This window comes from Lagopus muta, chromosome 2 (assembly GCF_023343835.1).
Source record: "Lagopus muta isolate bLagMut1 chromosome 2, bLagMut1 primary, whole genome shotgun sequence".
NCBI lineage: Eukaryota > Metazoa > Chordata > Aves > Galliformes > Phasianidae > Lagopus > Lagopus muta.
The window spans coordinates 55,246,273-55,271,372 of record NC_064434.1 but is presented as its reverse complement, the minus strand read 5'-3'; the positions used below and the strand labels follow the sequence as shown (position 1 = coordinate 55,271,372).

At 40.6% G+C, this 25,100-nt stretch overlaps 1 protein-coding gene and 1 long non-coding RNA gene across 3 annotated transcripts in view; both read right to left on the bottom strand.

The window, feature by feature from the left end:
* Positions 1-25,100, bottom strand: part of PDE7B (phosphodiesterase 7B) — a 166,077-nt gene that overhangs the window by 51,212 nt on the left and 89,765 nt on the right. The gene's annotated exons all lie outside the window — the stretch shown is intronic.
* Positions 968-8,889, bottom strand: LOC125688578 (uncharacterized). The gene is made up of 3 exons (XR_007374797.1): positions 8,869-8,889; positions 5,925-6,116; positions 968-4,554 (listed from the first exon to the last, which is right to left on the bottom strand). It is a non-coding gene; the product is annotated as an uncharacterized LOC125688578 (long non-coding RNA).

Below are 25,100 nucleotides of genomic sequence, written 5' to 3'. Positions count from 1 at the left end.
AATTGCTGCAGACAGATGTTCCCCTGCTGTAGCTGTAGACACCACAGGCTCCTGCCACGGTAATTAGCAGCTTAAAGACATTCCATCCTCTAATTCAAAAGCATAAAAAGCCTTATATACAGCAGAAACAGGAGCTAGCAACTTAATTCCAAAGCCACGACTTCCTACAAATAGGAACACAAATACAAATACAAAATGTCAATATCCACGCTATCTGCTCAATGGTACTTTCTCTGTCAAGAGACCACCATGTATCTTCAAATGTACTATAGCAAGGAAGATCCAGTCAGTTCCCTCCTTTATTGCCCATTTGGTCATATACTTTAACTTAGGTGTTTATCCTCTTTTTTTTTTTCCGCAATATGTGAAAATCCGCCCTAGCTTGGTGACAGCTAGATGTTTAAACCTTCCCCACCCAAGCTCTTCAGGAGGTTTTGAACAACTTATCTGGGAGACTACCATCTGGATAGGCTTAAAATGTGGCCCACAAGAACCTAATGAAGTTTAACAAGGCAGAGTGCGAAGTGTTACACTTGGGTTGGGGCAATCCTAAATATGAATACAGACTGGGAAACGAACTCCTTGAGAGTACCCCTGCCAAGAAGGACTTAAGGGTCCTGATGGACTAGAAGCTGAACATCAGTCAGCAGCGTGCACTTGCAGCCCAGAAGACCAATTGTATCCTGGGCTGAATCAAAAAAGTGATGGCAAGCAAGGAGAGGGAGGTGATTGCCTCCCTCTACTCTGCCCTCATGAGGCCCCATCTGGAATATGTTATGCTTTGAAATGTGTTTGGTTTTTTTTTTTTTTTTTTTTTTTTTTGCAATCCAATATTACTCTTTTGTCCTTACTATACTACTGTATGACAGATCTGTTGCTTTAAATAAGACAATAAGCTTTTTCATGCTATTCTGGTTTTTTTTTTTTTTTTTGTTTTGTTCAAGCTATTTCTCGCTAGTTGCCTGGAACACTACTTGAAACACTCTGATGCCTTCCTGTTTAAGTTGGAAGACTTCAGCTTTCTTGAATTGATGACACACTGAGGCTGTGCTGTCTCAATCAGAGAAGTCTCAATGAGAAGTTTCTAAGACCATACTAGGTAAAGCCCTGAGTGAACCAGTGTGAGCTGCTGTGAGCAGTTGGTTGGAGTGCAGACCTTTGGAAGGCCCTTCCACCTGCACAGTTCTTGGGTTTTTAACTCAGTGCCATGATTCTGGACTCATCTGAGAGTAGAGCTTGGCAGAGCTGCAGACAGCTTTGTGCAACATCTTACGAATAGAGCTATTCCTCCCGGAAAGGAGAAGGCATCTTGTTCAACAAGCTCTCCCTCTCCACTGTAGGGTAATTTATTGTTTTCCCTCATGGATCTGCATGTTCCCCACATTCTTTGAAATTTCTGCTCCTAACGCAGGAGGCTTATCCTTATTCTCCAGGCCACTGACCCTAGTAAATCATTCATACTGTTCCCACCAAATCTCATTTCCACTGAAGACTTTGAGAGTTCATTTTTTGAGACTAACCAATCAAGTCTATCTCTGGTAGTAAAGCCAATTCATTTTTTTTTCTTTGCTTTGGCAGGAAGTAGAACAAGATCTTGAACTCCACAGACCTCACATGCTGTTCTCCCTCTGAATTTTCTTCAGGGAAACTGCTTTCCAAACGCTCCTCCCTCCTCGCTGTAAAGACATGTCTACAAGCTGCAAATAGTAAAGGCACAGCTAGGTACCATCTAACCCATTTTTCTCTGCATCAAAAAAGTCAATACAACACTTTCTGCCCCATTCATTTTTTTCTTCATTTATATATCCTGTAGCTTCAAATAGTACAGAAAAATGCCCAGAGAGGTTGTGGATGCCCCGTTCCTGGAAGCGTTCAAGGCCAGATTGGATGGGGCCCTGGGCAGCCTGGTATAGCATTAAATGGGAGGTTGGTGGCCCTGCACATGGCAGGGGGGTTGGAGATTCATGATCCTTGAGGTCCCTTCCAACCCTGGCCATTCTGTGATTCTGTAAAATGCCACTGAAATATCAATACAGCTGCATTAGGAATGAAATAGCCAAAATTCTCTAAGAAATGTTATTTAAAGTGCTAACCTCTGTTCAGAGTTGTTAAACTGTTAGGCTGCCAAATTCCTGACAAAAATATGGTTGTTATTAAAACCCTATCTTCTCATGTACAAGACCTCACTTGAAGTTCTGTAATTGCTAGTTTTGGGGACAGACTTTACACCACAGTTTAGCCACGTTTTCAGAGTCAATGAACACTTCTTTCCAGCTTCACAATGTGTTAGGCCTTCAGCAAAGAGCAGGTGGGTGGGTGCTGACATTCCAAATCTAAGCCCCTGTTGCACACTAACTGCTTGGATTTTACTTATATTTTGATTTTGTAATAGCTTTTGCACAGCCTCTTGCCTACACTCTATTAAACCGTTGAGTCAGATGCAAACTCCTGCTATATAAGTTGTTTAAATCTTATTTCCCAGATACTTCTTACCTTAAGGTATCTACACAGCAACTAGTCACCGTAGAACATAGTTTTGGTAAACAGTTTCCCTAATAGACACAATTAATGAAATCTATTACATAAGCTTGCAAAAAATAATTCAAATGTTGTGGGAGAAGTTCCCTGTCTCAACTGCAGGACACTAAAGCAATACTTCATAACTGAAGCTATTCAGTCTTATACTAAGACTTCGAAAAATAAAATTCCCAGCTTCTCTTTGGGCATTTGGCATCTTTCAGATAACACACCATCATAAGACATCACACCATGCTTTGATCTATGAAGTCTCCCATTCATTGTTTTTTGGAACATAATTGCTTTGGAGTGCACATGATCACTTCCCTACCTCCTCAGTTAAAAATACACACTGTAAAACCCTAAAATAGAAAATACATGTGAGCTACTCCAATAGCAAAACCAGTAAAGACAATCATACTTTCATACCACCATAGGTCAACATAATTCAAGGCAGCATCTGGAGACAAAAGTACTGAACGAACAAATATGTTACTCAGCTTGTTTAGGTCATCTCCATGCCTCTTTGTATTATCTGAAAGTTACTGTCCTTGACAATGCTTTCCATATTTCACTGCTGCAAATGTGTGTGTGGCAGCCATGATGAAAACTGACTATTTGAGAAGAAATAAAAGCAGTCCAGTACAAATTCTGTTTTCTCAGCCACATCAGTTCCCCAGTTATTTATTACTTAGTATCAGCACAGCAATGGGAACCAATTACGTGAACACTGCCTGTTAGGAACACTTACTTGGAACTTCTACCCAGGAGCAAAAATCAAGTGCTTTTTTCTCTTTTATTTATTTTTCTAACCACAGAATAGGTCACGCACATTGATTATCCTTATGACTAAATATTAATACACAGCAACAAACCAGGACTCGTCTCAAGGCTATAATACTGGCAGTGAAACAAGTGGCTTAAACTGGCCATGAATTAAGTCAGGCTGCTGTAGCATTAGAGCAGCCAGGTACCGGAGCAACCTTCCAATGAGAATAAAAGCAAAATACAAAGAAAAATGAAATATAAATATATACACACACACTTAAAAGATTTTTAAGATGTGTTGCCTCCCAAAGCAGTGAATTGAGCTCATCAAGACTGTTTCAATGTATGTTCTTTATCAAGGAAAACAAATTCAAACCACAAATATTTCAGGAAAATTTATCTTTTCCAAAATGTTTACGCAGTTATTCTGAGATGAATAACTTTAACAAAGAGACTGGAATCTGGAAAACAAGCCATCCTCTCACTGTCCTGTTTACACTTTTATTCACTGGGAAAACAGACATCTGGGGATAAACTGAAAGACAACACAAAAGCCCTGACCCTGCTGCATCTCCAATAAACACTGAAGATATCTTATGTGACTAGTGAATAAGATTACAAAATATGCAAGACTACAAAGCTTTGTTTAGCTATTATTGTCAAGCCTTCCACAAATGGTCAGATGGATTCTTTCCAGTCCAAAGTAAGAAGGAAGAAACATCCACCTCTTCTAGTCAGTCCAAGCATGGCATGAGTGTAATCTGGGCTCAGTACATATTCCCATAGCTGTTAAATATAAAATGCATTTTATCCACAAATGGAAAACTGATCCTGGAAATTGAAATAGACTTCCGAGAATCTAAAATAGGGAGATAAATGAAAAGATGCTCAAAGCAGACAAAAAAGGGAAAACCATCAAGTTCCTCCAAAGTGATTTGTTCTAAGTAAATTAATGTTAAAATCAAAGTTACTCCTGTATTTATATTTAGGTAACTAAATGATGCTGCAAAATACATTAAATGACACTGTCACATACTGAGCAAGATGCAGGGCTGGACCCAGGTTTTGGGATTCCCCTAATGCAGCTCAAAGATGGAGTGGCTTCTGACTCAGGGCTCCAGGCCACAAACCAACAAGAGTGCATACTGTGTCCTTTTTATCCACTTCCATTTTCCACTTGGATGGCGTAGGCGAGTCTGATTGCAGGTGCAATTGAAGCCTTCTATCTGTCATGTCAGTGCATGCTGCCCTACAGTAATTCTTCATAATCTGCAGGAAGCAAATGGCATTAACCAAAAGACACTCATAACTAAGGGAAGTGCTGATACAGAGTCCTGAAAAATCAGATGAAAATTAACAGAATAGCCAGAAGCAAGCAGCATTATGTCCTTGAAGCAAAAGAACATTCAAATAACATCTATTCCATCTTCATAAGATATGGATGATTATGTCTCACTAAAAGTTTTAACCTCAAATTAATAAATTTCATGAAAACTTCTCAGAACTTAAAATGAATTTCACTGTAAGAACAGGAAGGCTTTAGAGGGGAATACTGGTAACAAGGAGGTCATGTTGCCAAGCAGAACAGGAATCACTCTGAAAAGAACTCACACACTGGTTGAAGCAGGAGAACAGATCCTAAGTGGCTACCGTGGACCCAAGAACAGGCTACCAAACAACTGCACAGAGTTAAAATGGTAACGCAGACACATGCCCAAAATGTGCAGCAGGTATGCAAATGCTGCAGTACAAATGGCTGCTCTGAAAGATGTAAATACAAACAAAACACCTCACTGCCTAGAACATGATGTTCTTCAGTGTGTCATGGCTAGTGTGACACCTTAAAAATATCTCATTCCTTAGGTACAAAAGTGATATGTAATTACTTCTTCACAGTTCTACAGCAGGTCCAACATCCTTCCTCCTTTGTGTGAAAAATCTATTACAATAGTCTCTGAGCACTTCATAATTGCTCTCCATTAGTAATGATTTGCATGATATTATAACTGTCACTGAATATCAAGGCAATTTCCCTGTTTTCTTTTTCTTTGAATTGTTTTAGAAACTCTAGTTTAGAAGCAGAGCTGCTGTAAACATGTTCTAACAGAGGAGACTGCTGAACAGCAAAAACATCTAAAGGACACGAGACAGTAATTTCAAAATATCTTGTCATTACAGAATTGACGTTAATCAGTTCTAGCTATGAAGACTTTTTCCTTCTTTTCATACCCAAGGAGACATCATCAGGAGTGAAGGATTCAGTTTTAAGTTTCTGACAATATCACCAGGACAGGGCAGAACAATCTGCTGCTCTTCTTAGAAAGTCACTAACGTAATGTCTTTAATTCATGAAGTTGCAGTCTCTCTCAAAAAAACCCAACCGACCAACCAAAAATTTCAGAAAATGCTGTTCTGAGGATTATCTATCAGAACTGGCTTTAAGTTCCCCAGGCCTGAAAAAAATGCCAGAATGAATAGGCCATGAGTTGCCTCAAATTTCCAGCTGCATGTCTAGAGAAGAAGCAGATGCTAGACCTGAAATATCCTTGTTGTACGAACCCCTGTTAGGCACTGGACCAAAACGTATGCAGAATAAGCATCCTGTTATTAAATGAGCTTTTCTAGATTACATGACATACCTCTGAGGTGGGTTGAACCCAGACTGCTGAGACAGCCTCAATGGGCACAACTGACGCAGTCTAATTATGGTGATGTCTGCAACCAGATGTACGAGTCTTGTCACCAAGAAATGCAGAGCCTAGGTTGTATCTCTTGAGTTGGACAAGTGTAGTCAAAAATAGTAGTGACTTCTGATCAGAAAGATTAAGATTCTGAAGGGAACATACAGGACACAATGGAATACAGTCATTTATGTTGCCATTCAGATATGAAAACAGAACACTTTGGAAAATAAGTCAAGAAAAACATTGGTTGACAATGAAAATATTGAAAAATATTGGTTGACACGACAGAACTACTGGTCCTAACACTGTTTTCAAAGCAAATTCAGATTGTGGCCTTTTTTTTTTTTTTAAACATTTTAGTATGGGCAGATCTTTAGTTTGCACTTACTGAAGATTATTCAAGTACTACTTAAGAAAACATGAGTCAACTTATAAAGCAGAAAGATCCGTAAGAAAGTTTCATTTTGAATAATCCATCCTGCCTTCAAACCTAAGTCCTATTGATTATTACTATGGAAGAAATGTGGTTTTGTTTTGGAAGTAATTAAAAATAAGTAGGTTTGCATTCATGTCTCTCTAGCCGAGTCTCCATGTCATGAAACACTTGTTGCCATCTATGCTTCCAGGTGAAGTTGTCAAAGAGATTAGCAGGGAGTTTTGAGGGTTCTGCAGACCCAGAGAATGAACCTCTCTGTTATTTCCAAGGATCCCACTGCAGATCAGGACAGAGCCATGCAGAGGGAGCTAAAAAGGATCAGCTGTATTAACCATTAGTCACGTTATGACCAAACAGAGCAATTCACTCTTGATGGCTCCATGCTGTCTGTAACAGCCCATCAAGGACAGAACATCCTACTTGAAAGAAAAAAATATCATGAGGTAGTAATTTTTCAAATAAAGAAAAAGTTCTTGGAGGCCTCAGACTACATGAAACATTATGTCCCTAACAGCCAAAGTAGGTGGAAAAAATAGTGATACTATTTTCTCGCTAAGAAGGGAAACCATGAGAAAGGCAGAAGACCACAACTTTTTAAGGCTATAACTCATTACAGTAACACAGTAGATGTCCTTAACACGAGGAGCACAGAAGGAGAATAACATATGTCTAGAATTCGGAAACCATCAAGAACTGTGGTCTACATTTATACATGTTACGTATTTAGGAAAGACATGAAAAGCATGCTTTAATTGCTAACCCTTACTTCATAAGAAGTTAAGTGACAGGCACCACTCAGGTGAAAGGAAGCTTCTGTGGTTTTTTTCTTTTGTTGTTGTTACTTTCTCCTATTCTGACAGTTTAGCATTACAGCAAAGCAAGAATAGTTGCATAAATGAAGAGCCAAGAGCATTGGCTAAGTAGCAAATCTCAAAATACTGTGAACACAGGCTGAAGGCCAGGCATCTGTGTGTAGGTGAGTGTTTTTCAGGTGCTCCTATTCTGACTGCAAAGGAAAAGGAGAGTGCCTTGGGAAGCAGACAGACTTATGGGCTAAGATGTAAATTCCTCTTGTATATCTGACTCATGCCTTGTAATGCCACCAAAGGGAGAGATACCAGGCAATCACCCCAGCCTTCCAAAAAAATCTCTGAAGAGGGTCGTTAACAGTGACAGAGAAACTCTCATTCACAAACCCTACTTCCCACTGAGCTCCCTCTGCCCATTTTTCCACGTATTCACCAGCTTCTCTTGTACCTTCCATCCCTTTCTATGGCCTGTCAACTTCAACTAGGCTTTCTCAACTTTGTCCCGAATTTCTTTTATCAGTATTACGCTACTGCCATCCAAGGCAAGGACAACATATGAATTCAATTGCCTTTGTTCTTGATGCAAAATCCAGTTCTGCCTTTGACAAACCTTGATATGATATGGCTTTATAGAAAGAAATTAACTATGTTAAATCTCAGCAGTAATTTACAGAACAGTGAAGTTGTTAGACTCAGCTTATAGCTTGAGATGAAATATTTTCAAATGTTACCTGACACAAAACTAACCTGATTTAAAGAGTATCAATAATCCCAGAGGAGGAAAAAAAAAAAAAAAAAAAAAAAAAAAGAAAAAAGAAAGGACATTTAAATAGATTTTTGGTAGAAACCTTTCTTTTTGTTACCCAAGAACATTTCAGCTTGTACTGTGCTATCTTATTATAAGTTACTTTCCCAGCCCTAACTCAGAAAAGCTGTCAGATAAGTTGTTTTTCATAATAAATTATGCTTAAACTTGACTAATTAACCTAAACCATAGCAACCAAATATTGAAAATAAAACAACTATGCTTTTTGAAGTCAAAACTAAGAAACTGGTCATGACCACAACAACTGTGATTGTGGTCAAATTCACTGAACTACATAGTATGACACTCTTATCTGAATATTTATTAACTTAGAGCTTACTGCAATTCATTAACTACACTCTCATACATTCTTGAACAGCAGTTTGCGAGATGCTTTCAGGCTATACAAACTCATTACCAAACAGGAAACTATCCTTTGTCAGCTAGCCTAAATCTATTAATCATTGCTGTCTGAAATGAATGAAAGCTACTAATATAAAGGTTCTTGTTGTCTTTCCCAATTTATTTCCGCAATGTTAATGCTAAAATCAACACTCTCGTGAGTTTTGTAATACTCCTTCTTCACAGCACTTGCACAGAAGCCTTATGCAACATGAAAAGCTGAGAACTTTCAACAATAGGGGAACAAAAAGAATCTTTAAAACATAGTCAGGGATAGAAAAGGAGTGATTTGAGTCAGCATAACAAAGCTAACTGAACAATGTTATGATGGTATAATGCAACGGAAAGTGCAGAAATAATAACTGAGTGGCACAATCCTAGACTATAGCAAATAAAAACAATCTCAAATACAACAGCTGTGGAAAAAAAGGAAGAAAAACTACTTACCTTTGAAAAGCTTCTGGTAGGCAGGGATCTCCAAAGAAGTACCCTTGCCAAAGCCAATCCTTATGAGGTCTGGAAAGGGGTGGATCCTGGCTCCACCTCTACTGGTCGTTCAGGAGCATTGCATACACCTGAGCTCCTCTGGGTTAGCCCTGCCATCCCACCAGGTGCTCAATCACTGTCTCAGATCATGACTTAGCACTTCCCCTACAGATGGCTGGGTGGTGTTCAATGTGTTTTCATTTACAAATATGAAGTTCTGCTTGTATAACTGAATCAGTGTTAGAATGAGTAGTGTCATTTTATAGATTTGGGTGTGCTTTAATTTCTCGCTTTTTGGTTCTTTAATGGAAAGGCAACATTTTTGTTCTTGGTAGAGTCACAAAGAAAAATAAATCACAAGCGGGCAAATACTGAGAGAGTACTCTATCTCACAGCATTTTTGTTCAGCTTCCACTGCTTTTTAGGTAAAGAACTTTAATGGCCTGATAAATTATACATGCTTACAATCTTTAGCACAGCAGTATAATCACTTTAATACATTTCTTTACAAGCACACAAATTAACATCTATGTCTGTGATTATTCCAGATATAACTGGATAACTAAGGCAGACTACTTTTTTTTCATCTGAGTCTAGCCAGGAACCAGGACCACACAAACAGGCCCTGTATTCTCAACAGCCTTCAGAGGACTTCTTTTGTGTTAGCATGCATTGTGGATCAAACCCAGAAACTATAGAGAAAATAAGTCATGGAATCACAAGGTTGCAAACGACCTGCAAGATCATTTAGTCCAACCGTCCTCCCATTACCATTACTACCACAAGCCTCTAAACCATATCTTGTAGCTCCTCATCCAGATGCCTGTTGAACACTGCCAGGGATGGTGACTCAACCACCTCCCCGGGCAGCCATTCCAGTGCCTGACCACTCTCTGAGAGAAAAAGTTCTTCTTATGTCTAACCTAAATCTCCTCTGGCACAACCTCGGCACATTTCCTCGGGTCCTGTTTGTTGCCCGGGAGAAGAGGCCAAACCCCTCCTCATCACAACCTGCTTCAGGAAGTTGTAGAGTGCCATGAGGTCTCCCCTGAGCCTCCTCTTCTCCAGACTGAACAATCCCAGCTCCCTCAGCTGCCCTTCATAAGACCTGTGCTCCAGACCCCTCACCAGTTTCTTTGCCCTTCTCTGGACACACTCCAGGACCTCAATGTCTTTTTTGTAGTGAGGGGCCCAAAACTGAACACAGTGCTCAAGGTGCAGCCTCACCAGTGCTGAGCACAGAGGGATGATCACCTCCCTGCTCCAGCTGGCCACACTATTTCTAATGCAGGCCAGGATGCTGTTGGCCCTCTTGGCCACCTGGGCACACTGTCAGCTCATGTTCAACCGAGCATCAACCAACACCCCAGGTCCCTTTCCTCTTCACAGTCATCCAGGCACTCATCCCCAAGCCTATAATGCTGAATGGGGTTGTTGTGGCCAAAGTGCAGGACTTGGCTCTTGGCCTTGTTGAACTTCATCCCATTCACCTTAGCCCAGTGATCCAGCTTATCAAGATCCCTCTGAAGGGCCTCCCTTCCCTCAGGCAGATTGACACCACCTCCCAGCTTGGTGTCATCTGCAAACTTACTGAAGGTGCACTCAATCCCTCCATCTAGGCTGTCAATAAAGATATTAAACAAAATGGGCCCCAGTACCGAGCCCTGGGGGACACCACTTGCAACGGGTCACCATTGGGCACAGCCCTCTAGTCAGTTCCTTATCAAAGAAGAGTATACCTGTCCAGGCCATGGGCAGCCAGTTTCCCGAGAAGAATACTGTGAGAGACCGTGTCAAAAGCTTTGCTGAAGTCTAGGTAGACTACATCAACAGCCTTTCCTTCGTCTACCAGGCTGGTCACCCAGTTGTAGAAGGAGATGAGGTTGGTCAATCACGACCTGCCTTTCATGACCCATGCTGGCTGGGCCTGATCCCCTGGATGCCATGCATATGCATGTGATCTTACCAAAGATGATTTGCTCCATAACTTTTCCTGGTACTGAGGTCAGGCTGAAAGGCCTGTAGTTCCCCGGATCCTCCTTATGGCCCTTCTTGTATCTGCAAGCCTCCAATCTTCTGGGATCTCTCCAGATAACCAGGAGCACTGGTAGATGGCCAAGAGTGGCTCGGCAATCACCCTGCCAGCTCCCTCAGCACCCTAGGATGAAGTCTGTCTGGTCCCATGGACTTGTGACAGTCCAGATGGAGGAGGAGCTCTCTAACTGTCTCCAACTGAATCACTGGGGGTGTATTCTGCACAGCATTCCAGGCTTCCAGGCGTAAAGTGCCCTGAGGATAACTGATCTGCCTATTAAAGGCAGATGTAAAGGCTGTGTTGAGGACCTCAGCCTTCTCCTTATCCTCAGTGGTCACATTCCCTGCTGCATCAAGTAAAGGATAGAAATTCTCCCTGGTTCTTCTTTTACCACTGATATATTTATAAAAGGCTTATTCTCTTTTACTGCAGTGGCCAATCTGAGTTCAAGTTGGGCTTTTGCCCTCCTAACTTCCTCCCTGCATACCTTAGCAACTTCCTTGTAATCTCCCCAAGTAGCTTGTCCCTTCTTCCAGAGGACATAGACTTTCTTTTTCTTCCAGAGTCTCAACAGTAGTTCCCGGCTCATCCACACATCTTCTTCCCCTACGACTCACCTTATGGCATTCAGGGACAGCCTGTTCTTGACCTTTACAATTTCCATCTTGAGGAGCATCCAGGCTTCCTGGACCTCTTTACCCTTAAGAAGCAACTCCCAAGGAACCCATGCTACAAGAGTCCTGAACAGGTCAAAGTCTGCCCTCTTGAAGTTCTAGATAGCAGTTTTGCTAGTCACCCTTCTAACATTTCCAAGAATAGAGAATTCTGCAGTTTCATGGTTGCTCTGCCCAAGACAGTTCCCAACCTTCACATCTCCCACCAGTCCTCCTCTGTTAGTGAAGAGCATGTCTAGCAGAGCATCACCCCTGGTAGGCTCTCCTACCAGCTGCATAAGGAAGCTATCTTCCACACACTCTAGAAACCTCTTAGACTGCTTCCTCTGCACTGTATTATGTTTCCAACATATATATCAGGGAAATTGAAGTTTTCCACAAGAACAAGTGCTGGTGATTGCACGACTTCTGTAAGCTGCTCATAGAACGCCTCATCCATTTCTTCATCCTGATTAGGTGGTCTATAACAGACCCTAACCAAGATGTCGCCCCTACAGACCTTCCCCCTGATCCTCACCCACAGACACTCAACTTTATCATTCCCAACCCCATGCTCTTTAACATCAGTCTTTAATATAAAGGTCTACACTACCACCTTTCCTTCCTCATCTATCCCTTCTGATGGCTTGCAGCCATCCACCACAGCACTCCAGTCATGGGAATGGTCCCACCATGTTTCAGTAATAGCAACTAGGTCAACTCACTTCAGCCAAGTCATCTGCCTCAACCCCAGCTCAAGAACCATTCCCCTGGGCTTATCTCACGTGAGGTCTGTTTTGTCCCATTCTCCTGTCGTAGCTAGTTTAAAGCTCTTTCGATAAGCCCTGCTAGCTCCTGCACTACAATTCGTCGCCCCCTTTGAGATAGGTGAGTAAACCACTAGCAAACCACTAGCAAAAAAAGCCACAAAAAAAGACCTTCTTCCATGCTTCAGAAGACACTATTCTCAATGTGGTTTATCTGCTTGGTGGGGTCCCTCCTGCAATTTCTAAGAACTGAATCTGAAATAAGAAACACAAGATCACAGTATTTCTGAACCATGGGTGCATCTGCAACAGGAAACTGCATTGTAATAAAAATGTTGCAAATACAGATAACAAACAATTATGTTGGCTCTGCTTTTCCAGATTTTTTTCTGGCATTCTAAGATGAATCAATAGAAGTAGTAGTTTCAAAAAACGTGATGATATACTTGGCATTATACTTGCACAATCTCTAGTTAATTGCAATCGTTATCATCTGCGCTATCTGTAATTCTGCACAGATACATTTCTATGGAAAGAATAAGTGAATGAATAAAAAGTACATTATATCCTAAATATTTTTATTACATATTTAATTCTTAATACTGTCATACCAGGATGACAGAAAATAAGACATAACTGTAAGAAAGAAAAGCTTAAGTTCTTATATGAATATTTTCTGTGATTTCCATCTTAACTTACAAGAACTCAACCTCTCTACGGAGAGGATCATTAGTTTTTCATCTGCTGCAGGGATAGGTGTGTGCTGTGCTTTTCTGGGGAGATGTTTTTTACTATTCTTATTTTTAACCTAAAGTAAATGCTATGCTTTGTAGATATCTGTGAACCCTCTCTTCTTTTTTTTAAAGAAGTTCAGTAGCTCAGTGAGAAAACCTCACAATAAGAGGAATTTTTCCTCTCAACCACTTCTGGCCTTCTGCATTTCCTTTGTCCACCTGTCTCCCTTATCAAGCGAGGTGTACAAGGTTAAGAAAGCACAGCATTGGACACTCTTGTACCTGCTTTGTGCTGCCTGCCTTCTTTGTGCGTGAGCCCCACAGCACAGCAGCAGTGATAAAGTGCAATCTCAGGTCTCCTGCGAGAGGGCATGGGAGGCTTGGATATTCAGCATATTTATCATCTGCATTCTCCATTCAGGCTAAATGAAACATACATTTACTGCGCAGGTGAAAAATTTTCAAAATCATAGACAATTAAAATCTCTGCAATCCTGGAATGTATCTCCATTTAAGCGGAAGGAAAATGGTAGGTAAACAAAACAACAACAACAAAAAATCATGCTTATCATTTAGCAACAGATTCTCTCACTGATTTCAGTTTTTGTAATCTTCCTGTCAAAAACTGTTTATTTCATACACAGGCACTGCTGAACAAAACTCTGCTAATCTGTCCTTGTCGCCTCCTTCTGCGCTTCAGATATAACAAAAGGTAATTTTCTCTCCTTATTTTGGTGTGTAATTGATTAACTTGAAGGATGTGTACCTTTCATTTAAAGCCTTCTTTACAAAAAACCTGAAATACCAAGGCTTCACAAGAAGCATCAGGTATTTATTAGATATAAAGCAAAGTACTGTCAATCCTGACAATCAAAGCAAAAAATTATTTCCCCTACACCTCTCTGTTCTCCAAGCTTGAACATTACTTGCTGTTCCACACTTCTCACCATAAGAGATTGTTCTTCTTGGTAAATGCAACTCATATTTCCAATTCTGTTAGAGTCTGCTTGCCTACAAACTTCCCTTTCTTTATTTAACACAAAATCGCACAGTCAAGTGAAGCAGATTTGGAAATAAATACTGGGGCTTTCAGGCTGAGTACATCACCAAAGCATCATAAGATGCTACAAACACATTTTCAGAATTTCAGGAAAGCAAGTTCATTGGATAGGACTCACTCTCTCGGTGATGAGTGGATGGTTGGACTGGGTGATCCCGTGGCTATTTTCCAACCTTGGTGATTCTATGATACTATGGTTCTCTCATGTAGCCAGCAAGTGACATCACTGATATGGCTTGCAAAAAAAACAAAGGAGACACAGGAGGCTCTGAACAGACCAAGTTCAAAGCAGGATGGTGAAGATGAGAGGAAACAAAAGGAACTAGACTACTGCAAAGACCCCACCTGGATTGCTTGGTGGGCTAAAAACGGAGTTTAAAGGCTGCGAGCGGCTTTTTGGGTGGAACTTTAGTAGAGAGCATTATTTGAGTTCATTTCTTTCTCTCCAGCAATGTTTTAATGCTAGCTTTTTCCTACCTAAGAATCACTACTGCTGTCCTGTCACACCAAGTTACTTGACACTTAGGAAACAACAAAACCAGCTTGCTTGGGCTTACATTTTGAAAATTTGGGGCCATTAAAAGGATTCACAGCTGAGAGTGATCAATGGTTAGAAGGGACAGAAGGAAAAAATGGAATCTAATGCTTTTCTGTGCCAGCCATGTTTCTAACCATTTCTACCCTAAATGACCTGCAGGCCCAAACCCAGAACAGCCTTAAATCAGCCAGGGGGACGCACCTTAGATACACATAAACTCACCAGGTGAACAGCAGACTAAGGTCTGAATTTTGACCAAGCAAGCGCATTGCTCTAATTTCAAAATAAATAAATAATAAGTTCATCCTGCTCCAGTCCCTATAGGGTAAGTCAGATTTACAACAGAGTGTTACAACTTGGAATCTAGACCCTGAGCTATTAGATTTCATAACTTTTTAATTTGCACATCTGTGCATAAGTATCACTCACGCCTGCTCTCAGCAACTTACTGTTATGTTCAGTGACAAAATACATAACCTTGAAAAGCCTCACCAACTCTGCATTTCAAAAGCATTTCATAATTGTTTACCTCTTGGCCTGAACAGTAGTACTGTATGTACAAGGCCCCCTTGAACTTGTGTAACTCAACATTGCTTAGAAAGTTTTCCTCAAATGATTCTAATTTCTTCAGGAAACAAAAACAAACAATTATTATGACATATTCGAACAAAGGATTTTTGTTTGGGCTTTTTGTTAAAAATAAAAAATTCCTTTTTCTCCTATCCCAGAAAAGCAGTTTTCATTCCTATTTATTTCAAAGGAATGTCTGCAATTTTGCGGTATTATGTAAACCCCAATTAACAGTCCACAAGGTGTTTTGAAAAACAGTGCCTAATGTGTTACAGACACACATAGTGGCCAACTTCCAATAGCTTGAAAAAATGCCTTTTTTGAAAGAAAGTTTGGGAATTAAGTCATTTTAATTTTACTGCGAAATTTTGAAAGAAATAATTTTTCCAGCAGTTAATAAAACTTTCTTCTTATTATTAATAGTTGTTGATTTATGTTCTTGTACAGGAACAGAGCAGGATATTTGTGGCAGTCCAGCAATTTGGTTTCCTTCAGTCTTTCTTTAAAATCTAGTTCTACAACTACTTGCTGCTGAGAAGGGCAGTTACTGTTACAAATCATGGCAGTTATTTGAAAACAGTCCGAAACACATCCATTGATTACATCTGTTTATTTAGATTTTCTTCTCAGTTTTCTGGAACCTAAAACTTCTTTATTTTTTATTATTTTTATTTTTTAAATTTCCACCTGCGCAGTGGCTGGCACAGTAGGGCATGGGTATATGACTTGTGCAACAAAACAATATCCACAATTAGGTTTTACAGCAATATGAACTGTATGGGATGAGGAGCACTATTTACTCTAGATATTATCCTTAGCTATAAGATTATCATTGATTCAGATTTTCTGCCTGACACAGTTTATCAACATTTCAGGAACAAGACCCCACTGATTTAAAATACCCAAAAAAACGCTGACACAGAAGTCACAGTGAAGTTCTTGCCTGCCCTAAGTGCTGAGGTTTTCCTTCCTTCTTCACCACACTTGTGGACAAGTTTTATGAGCTCACAAGTCAGAAAGAAGGTAAAAGGTACAGAAGAGGACATTATACATATGTGCATTTCAAATGCTTGTGTCTGTATTATAATGCCTATTTCATATTTCTTTACATCCCTTCCCTACAGAGGAAAAAAAACCCTCATTGTTTTGTTTGTAATCTTTTATAACTAATCTTGCCAAAGCCACCTCCAATAAGAAGTTATATTGCTCAATTAGTTCCTCTTTCTATCGTGCCTAAGAACAGAAGCTAGATGTTCAAAAGTTTAAACCTTTCTTTTTGTTCTGCATACAGTTTCTAAAACTCTCATCTCTTTTCCCTGACACATAAAAGTTCCCAGTCTCTCCTTTTTCCACTTTCTAATCATGCCTTGTTTCCTCATGAAACTCCAAGAGGCCCCAGCAGGCTCTGCTCCTCTCTGTGCCTCATTTGCAAGCACAAGTGGAGCAGAGTGGGCCTTCCTGGATGGAGTGCTAAAAAGGAGAAAGCTTTCAAAGATTTTAATTATCATCAGGATAAACAGAAAGGGAACAATTATCTTAAACTCTGATCATTTTTTTCTGAACTTGTCTTCTAGAATAACGAGCATCTCTAGTAACATCACTGATTCCAGAACAGCAGGCTAGAGGTAATTTAAGTATTCTGTTAATTGAATAAGACATACATATAAATTTGTGCCTATCATTAATTCCTTCACTAACAAGTCAAAGCTGATTTTTGCACTGTATTATCTGAGAACTCAACTTCTGGTCAACTGTCATTTTACTCTTCCTTGTTTTAAAAGTTTGAAAAGGAAAATTAAAAATAAATAAATGAAAGCTATTTGCTTTACTGCTATAAATCAGTAAATTAAGTCTTTAAAAGGAAGGATCAGAGCTTCAGCTGAGTGATTCTTAACCACAAGTTTGGCTTTACTTTAAGATTTACTGGGCCTCAAGCAGCCAAAATGGGGTCAGATATGGTGAAAAACGTTCCCTTCTGTTCGACTTGCCAATCTGGGAAACTGAGGTTTCTGGGTTGAGGCAGCTACAAAATACGAGGCCCAACCTGTTCTGTGACTACAGTCATGCCTGTAGCAGTCTTTCTAACAGGCCATTGCTTTCAATAGCAAGAAGGCAGTCACCAAACTGGGAGTACAAAGCTGTCTTCTGAGGGCAGAAGAAGACGAGGTGATTGCACTCAAAGTGCTTACTACTTTATGACATACCTGCTGTTCTATAGAAGGCCTCATCCCTACAGCTCTGGTACGTTAGGGGAATGTCTCCCTCAACACAAAACAAAACAAACATTTTAGCCAGGCTAATGAACTTGTGGGGCAGTAACTTGAAACAAAGATGGTGGTTTCCAAAGTCATTGTGCATCTGTACCCACATTCCCTGGGATGGTTATAGAAGGGAACTTCATAGGATATGATGGGCCAAACTGTTTTTGCCTCACTAGTAGACTCAGGGAGCACACTGATGGCAGTTGAGAATGAAGGGAGATAGCCTCCATCTTTTCATGAGGATGAAGTCTCTCTAAGTTTCAAAGCTGGAAACTTGGAGACAAGATTATAAGCTTTTTCCTGTTGAATTATAGCACTAAGAACAGCTGCCACCCTGAGCCCAAATAAAGTGCATTTAAGGCTTGGGCCCTAGTTCAAGTTCTTATTAGCTCCTGGCGAGCTGCCACAGCTCAAAATCTCTCCTTCCTGAAGTTGCTTAACTCAGTTGTACAAAGAAATCTGCATTGCCATGGAGAGAAGACTGATCCTTTTGATTCCCTGTTTGCAGCCCTGATCAGCCCTATGCAACCTATCCTAGATGCGCTGTGCAGCTCGAGCCAGAGCTGCAGGTCTGCTTTCAATCTTTCTGTCTTCCTGCAGCCCAGGAGACATAAGCCCTTGCCACATAGCAAAAAAGCTCCACCAGACCACCGATGCACTGATCACCTGTGACATGTCAACACTCCTAGCCCTGAGCAGCTCTTGAGTGCCTCATCCATAATTCATGCTTCCTTAAAGTGGTTTGTGTGTATTTGACGGCAGACGCTCCAAGCATTTCTGATCTGTTGCACACTGGCATCTAAGAGCTGTAAATGCTAGCTGACTTCCCCAGCAAGGCATTAAGTTACACACAGAGTCTTTGTTCTCCACCCCCCAAAAAACCTAGCACCTTTCCTGTAAACCAGTTCATGCCTTCAGCAGCTGAAAAGGAAGTAGAAGTTTCCTCCCCCACTCTGCATCTTATAGCAGAGTAGCAAAGAAAACTGCAGTGGTCACCCACCTACCTCCCTCTTCTCCCAGCCATCTTTTCAAGCACCAGAGGTTGCCTTTTGAAAAAGAGCTCTCTTGATAACAGTTCGTAGGTTGCATTTTCAGGGCCTGTCACTGGTGATTCAGAATAATCGCACTCTGTGGCTCAGCCAGCTTGACTCCTTTCTTCTTGCCTCATGCAGCTGGCCATGCTATCATGTATAGCTTTTCACCCAAAGTAGGTAGGAAGATAAACCTCTCCAGTCTCTGGAACAGAAGCTAGTGGGCAGCTCTTTTTTTTTTTTTTTTTTTTTTTTTTTTTCCCCTTTTTTTCCCCCCTGATTTCCCTGTGTATCTTCATTTGTGAAAACATCCTGTAAACAGAGACAGCAAAATTAAATATTTGCCCAGCAATTCCCTGTTTCCATTGTAACTTCTGTGTTTGCAGATTTTACATTTGATAACAGGAGAGAACCAACAGTAGAAACAGTTTTAATTTTTTTCACCCCCAATTAAAAAGACAGTACTGCTGTCCCCAAAGGACAAAATGTCACCTCTTTTTGCAATGTTGTCTCCAGTACACTGACCATATTCCACCAACCCCCATTTATATCATAAATTTGTCCAAAACAAATTCAGAATATACTGCTCTCCTCCCCCTTCAAAAATCCACAGACCTATTCAACTGTATCAAGCCTTAAACTTCTCTTATGTCATCCTCAAGGATGAGAGCTTAGAGTGGAGGTATACAGCCTTGTTTCCAAAGAATTTTTTTATTTATACAGCACTCAAGTAAAATGGGCTATGTAGATTTGTGATGCCCTTTAGCACCACATAGGTAATACATAAGAAGCCATTCTTTCTTCATCCCAGTGCTGCTTATTTTTGTTTTCTCATCTACCCAGTCTGGTAGCACTGCTGATTTCCCCCTTTAAAAGACTTTAAAACAGCCATCCAACTGTTCTGATTTCCTATGGATCAGCTGCACTCCCCCCAAAAAACATCTGTCTGGCATTTATGTTTTTACACGCTTTTCTCTTTCCTATCATGCTGCTTCATATCATTCAATCTCTGCTCCTTCCACTTCTGCCTCTGCGTGTAGCTGAAACAGCTCTGTGTTACACTATCAGCCTCAAAATGAAAGATCAACACAGGACAGATATAAAGTCTTGCTGTTGTTTCCTACTTGTGCTTGCTCACAAGAGGCTGAGGCTCTTCTCGTGATAAAAAATATGTTTCTGGGAATAGGAGCAGAACTTTTGATCAACAATAAATGAGTTGAAAAAGCTTCTACTGGCAGCACCTCAACAGTTCACTGGGAAAGCTGCTGATTCCTACAGGCCATGTGGTTTTGATGGCTGCAATGTTCAGGATGCATAATATAACACGTTTTTCACAGAAAATTAAGTTTAGGTACCTACTTTCTCCTTTGGGACAAAGGTGAAAGAGGAGCTCCAGGGCAGAAACACACTCCTCCTGGCAGAGACACATAATTGAAACAGTTGCTGGTTGGTAGCATGATTGACTCTGCTTGGTAACAATCATTTCAATAACTTAGTCTGCCCTAACTAGGAGAAGGTGTTGGGTGATACCTGGACAAAAATATGAGTCGTATAGACTTGAGCTAGTGACCAGATATTTCTGGGGCAATTCACAAGCAGCCATTGACATGAAGACAATGAAAGCTGTGTTTGTGAGGGAGATTAGCTGCCTGCAGACTCCAACAGGACAGTCTTCAGCACCATGTGCCACCTTCAGTAAAGGAAAGGAGGAGTAAATAAAATTCTGTCCGTAACAAAGAGGTGGGTGGTAGTGGTGTAAAGGATGTCAGTTCTCTGTTGAAAGGATGATCAGTGAAAATCTTCTGTGCAGAGATAGAAACTGCAGGAGGGGATTTAAGAGGATATCTAAAACAGAAGAGGCAAATAAGACTGTGAGTGTGGGAATCAGTTAAGTTGGAGACAGAGGTGTGCACAGCAACAGAAGAGAACTAATTTGTGGTGAAGTAGTTAGCCTGGTCACAGTAATTTGGAAAGATGCTCAAAGGCACGGCAGCTGAGGAATATGTCAGGGCAGACTTTGCAGTAGGAAAGGAGAACAAATAACTGCAATCCAAAAAGCAGGACTTGACAGTGACAGTGAAAAAGAAATCCTGTAACAAACTGGTGCTGTGCCTTTCCAACATGGAAGAGAACTGGATCATGAAACTGCATTGAGCTGTCTTACATTTTCTCACCCTCATGTTTCCATCTGATTTAGAGTCAGCATGAAATTTGAAATCACTAAGCCAAAATGAGAGTACAGAGAAAAAAAACAAAAATGTAAGCAGATGACCAGGAAAAACAGATTCTCAACAACAATCTAAGTAGCTTCAGTATCCCTGCCTCTACTTTGTAGTGGTGCTCTTAACTCATGCTCTTAACAAGGTCATATGCAAAACACTTTTCTGTCTGTGTGACAAGACAGCTAAGTATAGTGTACTTTCCCCTTATGGTCATTTGATCCTATTCAAAACATATAATCTCCCAGGTCTCCAGTCTGTGCAAAGCCAGACATCAGCACATTTTTGGCTACAGGGCACCTACAAAGAAGATTAGTGACAGTCTTGTGAGGCTTGTGTTGAAGATTTTGTCAAGGGGCCAACATTTAAATAAGGTACCTTGCATTTTCATTATGAGAATTCCAGCTCATTATTAGCGAAGTTAGTTTAACTTTCAGTCTGTTTTGCCAGCTACTAAGTACATGTTTAATGATGTACATTGCTGGCAAAGGAGGAAGGAAAGATCTATTCTAATGCTATTCCACTGGGAAATTAAATGAGTTTGCAGAGTTAAAAGTTATAACTTGGTTCTGAATTACACATTTTTAATATAATTATGATTTAATAGCTACACACCTTCATTATATGATGATATTTTACAGATATCTTCTTACAAATCAGAAAACCAGAACGCTGGATTCTGCAAGTGGCTAAAACATTTGTTTGACATTAATTGGGTGGCTTCTCAGACACTTACAGTCAGACTTGTATCTTAATGAACCAGTACTTCAGACCTAATCATCAGTGAACAACCAAGCAGCCAGGTCCTATCAAAGATCTGTGAAATCTTGTTAAAGGCCACATCTTTCTCCTGAGTACAGCAAGCGGGTAAGCCAGGCAGAAGCACACACAGGGAACCTGCTGCTCAACACATCTCATTCTACTTAAGACAGAAATATCCCTTCCTCCTGATTCTCTTATTTTATCCACAGACAAAAGAGGGTCTTAATGCACACTTCTGTTTTAAGCTACATATATTAAGCTACATATATTATTTATTGCACTTCACCTTGCACACAGTACGTCATCTGCCAGTTAAGTCCTACCATCCCCTTCACTTCTACCATGGTAAGTTAGCTAGCACTGAGGAAGAAACAAGCTATCATACTGAAACTTTCTAATTACTCAGGAAGCTAGGCTACTGTAGTCCTGTAACTCCTCTGCCCACACTAAGCTGTACTGTTTGCAACTTGTCTTCCACATGAGCTCCCACACTTGAGTTGCTATCCTTGCTATTTTCTGTCACTTTGGCTGAGATGCATGAGGCTAGGAAAAGCAGATAATTCACAACTCACAATATGCGCCTTAAAAAAAAATCTCTGAGAGCCAATGCACAACTGCGTCAAGACCAGCTTATCTGTGTCACCATGCCCTTGATCCACAGCTGCTGTTACGGTTTCCCATAAGAGGGCAGGACCACTTGACAGAAAGAGAGTGGGGATAAAATTGTACCAGCACTGATATATAGCAGTGAATACTGCCTTATTCCAAACTGACAAGAAGGAAACTTGGACTGAAACTACAGTGTGACGTCCTACGTACATTGTACAGCACTAAAGAAATACCTCTTTTCTCCTTTCAACTCCTACCCTTTGCGAGTCTTCTGGAAGTGCCCTCTGTTCCTCACTGTTCTGCTTTCTTTAGATCTGTAAGTTTACTGGTTATAAGCAGGATGTTCAAGCTGACCTCACTCAGAAGAGTATGCTGACACTGCCTCACCTAAAAGCCTCCCTCCTCTGCCATTTTAGGACTGCAGTCCTCCCCTGTGCAGTAAATTCTTCTCTGCTTAGTCTCTTTTCCAGTGGTTACAGAAAGCAACACACCTCTTTTACACAGATTGAATTGGAGTTCAAGAAAGGCCCTGAGCTACTGCCAGGATTAATTTATTCAGTTAGCTTTAGTTCCCAAAAGAGAGCATGATATGTATGCTCACTAGAGCTTCCAGGAAGAAGAGAAAGCAAGTGTAAGAGACTAGTTGTGCAGTACATATAAAGTTCATCATCTCTCACAAGCAATTTTCTCAGTTTTTTGCTGTTAATGCATTTGAACATCATCTGAATAGTTAAAGCAATCTGCAAACAATACCTACAGAATTCCCTCTTTCCTCTCTCCTCTTAATGACACAAACCTGCAATGCAAAACCCAAGCTGGATCAAATCACTCTTTTTGGCATTTCACAGAAGCCCAGTCTCTCCTACCCCTTTATTTTCTCAGTTCCATTCGGAATTAGAAATGCAATTGCCAAATTACTGTGAAAGCAGCTGTTCCTGCAGCATATCCACCCAAGTTGGAAGCAGGAAATAAGAAATCTCCCATGAAAGCCTATCATTACGAGATTTCCAGTTTAAGTTTTGCACACAGTAAGTATTTGGAAGAGGTCTGGATAAGCAAAGTTTGAGACTCACAGCTATTTGGATAACCACCTGGGTGCTTCGCTGAAACTTTATTATCTCCTGGTAATAAAGACACAGGCAGACATAACCTCCCAAAACCAACTGCTGCTAACCTTAACTAAAGGAAAGCTTGTCAGAGAAGCACCTCCTATAAGAACTTAGCCAGCAGCTATTATAAACAGACTAGTGATCTGTGTACTTAAGGTGTTTTCTGCACCTGTCAAAGTTTGGATGATTTACAAAATGTTCTCTGCTTTCATTTTCCAATTACTCTGCTTGTTCTCAGTTGAATATTTACCTGGCACATTGTGTAGTGCACTAATTTTCGATGATTTTGGTTAATAGCTCCATCAAGCTTAAAACCAATTCCTCCTACTTAGAGTAACCTGCTTTACAATCTAATGTTCAAGAGCAATGTTCAAACACTACTGTGCTGTACCTAGTTTAGTGTTACTCTGACTGACTCGTAATTCCAGCAGAAGAAAATAAAACATTCCATCTCAAGACAGTGCTTAAGAAACTGGGAATGAAACACTACCTTCCTCAGCACAACGTGTTCTCAAAACCTTCTAGGACGCTGCTTCACCTTTAACTGCACCTGCACAGAGAATCTTTTAAATAAGCCTTAAAGATAATATTTTGCCCTTAACTCAGGTCAGGGGTAGAAGGAGAACACTGAGATAACAATATTTGAAGGGTATTCCCTCCGTACAAGCCAGAGCTGGCTATGGAAACAGGAAAGGATTTTCATACTCTCCTGAGAGAAGCAGAACTTTACGCGCTTCCCCTTCAGGAAGGATCAAAGTTGGGGAAGTTTACAGCAGTTTCTCCAGCCTCCTGTCCTTACAGAGACACTTAAGAAAACACTTTCCACAGTTTCACCTTGATGTGCCAATGACGATCTTGGTACACAAAACAGGACAAAATCATGGGCTTCCATGGAAAGGCCCTCTCTGGTGTCTGTAAAATATGAACCATGTCCTCTGTGCCCTGGGTGGAGAAATACTAACAGCCCCTGCTAACTAATTTCAAAGATTTCATAAGCTAAGAGAACTTTGGAGGATACCTGAATTTCAGGATATTCTTTTGAAAGAACAGTGAAAGGGTTTAGTCCCTTGATTGCTACTGAAAAAATGTACAGAAGTGGCAGCAATAATGTTATCATGAACCTGCTATGCCCTTGTCACATTTGACCTTCCTTCAGGTCATCCTTCAGGTGTATGACAAACATACACCTGAGGCCAACTATGTTTGGCTTCGCAGCATCAGGAATTTTGCAGCATAGCATCTTCTCCTAGCAGATGGCAGGTCAAGACAGAGAACTTATACAATCTTACAGAGATTTAAGGAGGGGAGGGGGAAAAACATAGCTAGCTGCCCATGGAAGAGCAGAAAGAATGCTTTATCCAGGAGGTTAATAAAAAGGATTTAGTCCCTCTGTCATGCAGACTTTGTTTGTAGCTGTAGCAATGAAGAAGAAAGTATATGTTGCAAGCTGAGGTAAAAATGAAGAGATGAGACATTTTTGTCTTGCGTTTGCAAGTTTACACCAAGAAACAGAAAAAGTACTTCAGAAATTACTGTAATGTATCCGATCACTAACCAGGCTTAAAAGTCATTTTTCAAAAAAGGTTAGGAGGACTTGAAGTTTTTTTTAAAAATGCCACGGTGTGTTTCAAGCTGGAAGTCTCAAGAGGGTGTCTTTTAAATATTTGTACTTTCCAGCCCAGACAAAGAGAAGACAAAAGGACCAGCATATTTTACAGCATGCACCCAGAACGCGATGCGTAACTGCTGTGAAGAAACAGCCTGAGGTCAGGAGAGCTTTTTTCAGTCAACCTAAAGCTTACAGTGGGGAGCCTCCTACAATACAACTCCGATTCAACCAAGCTT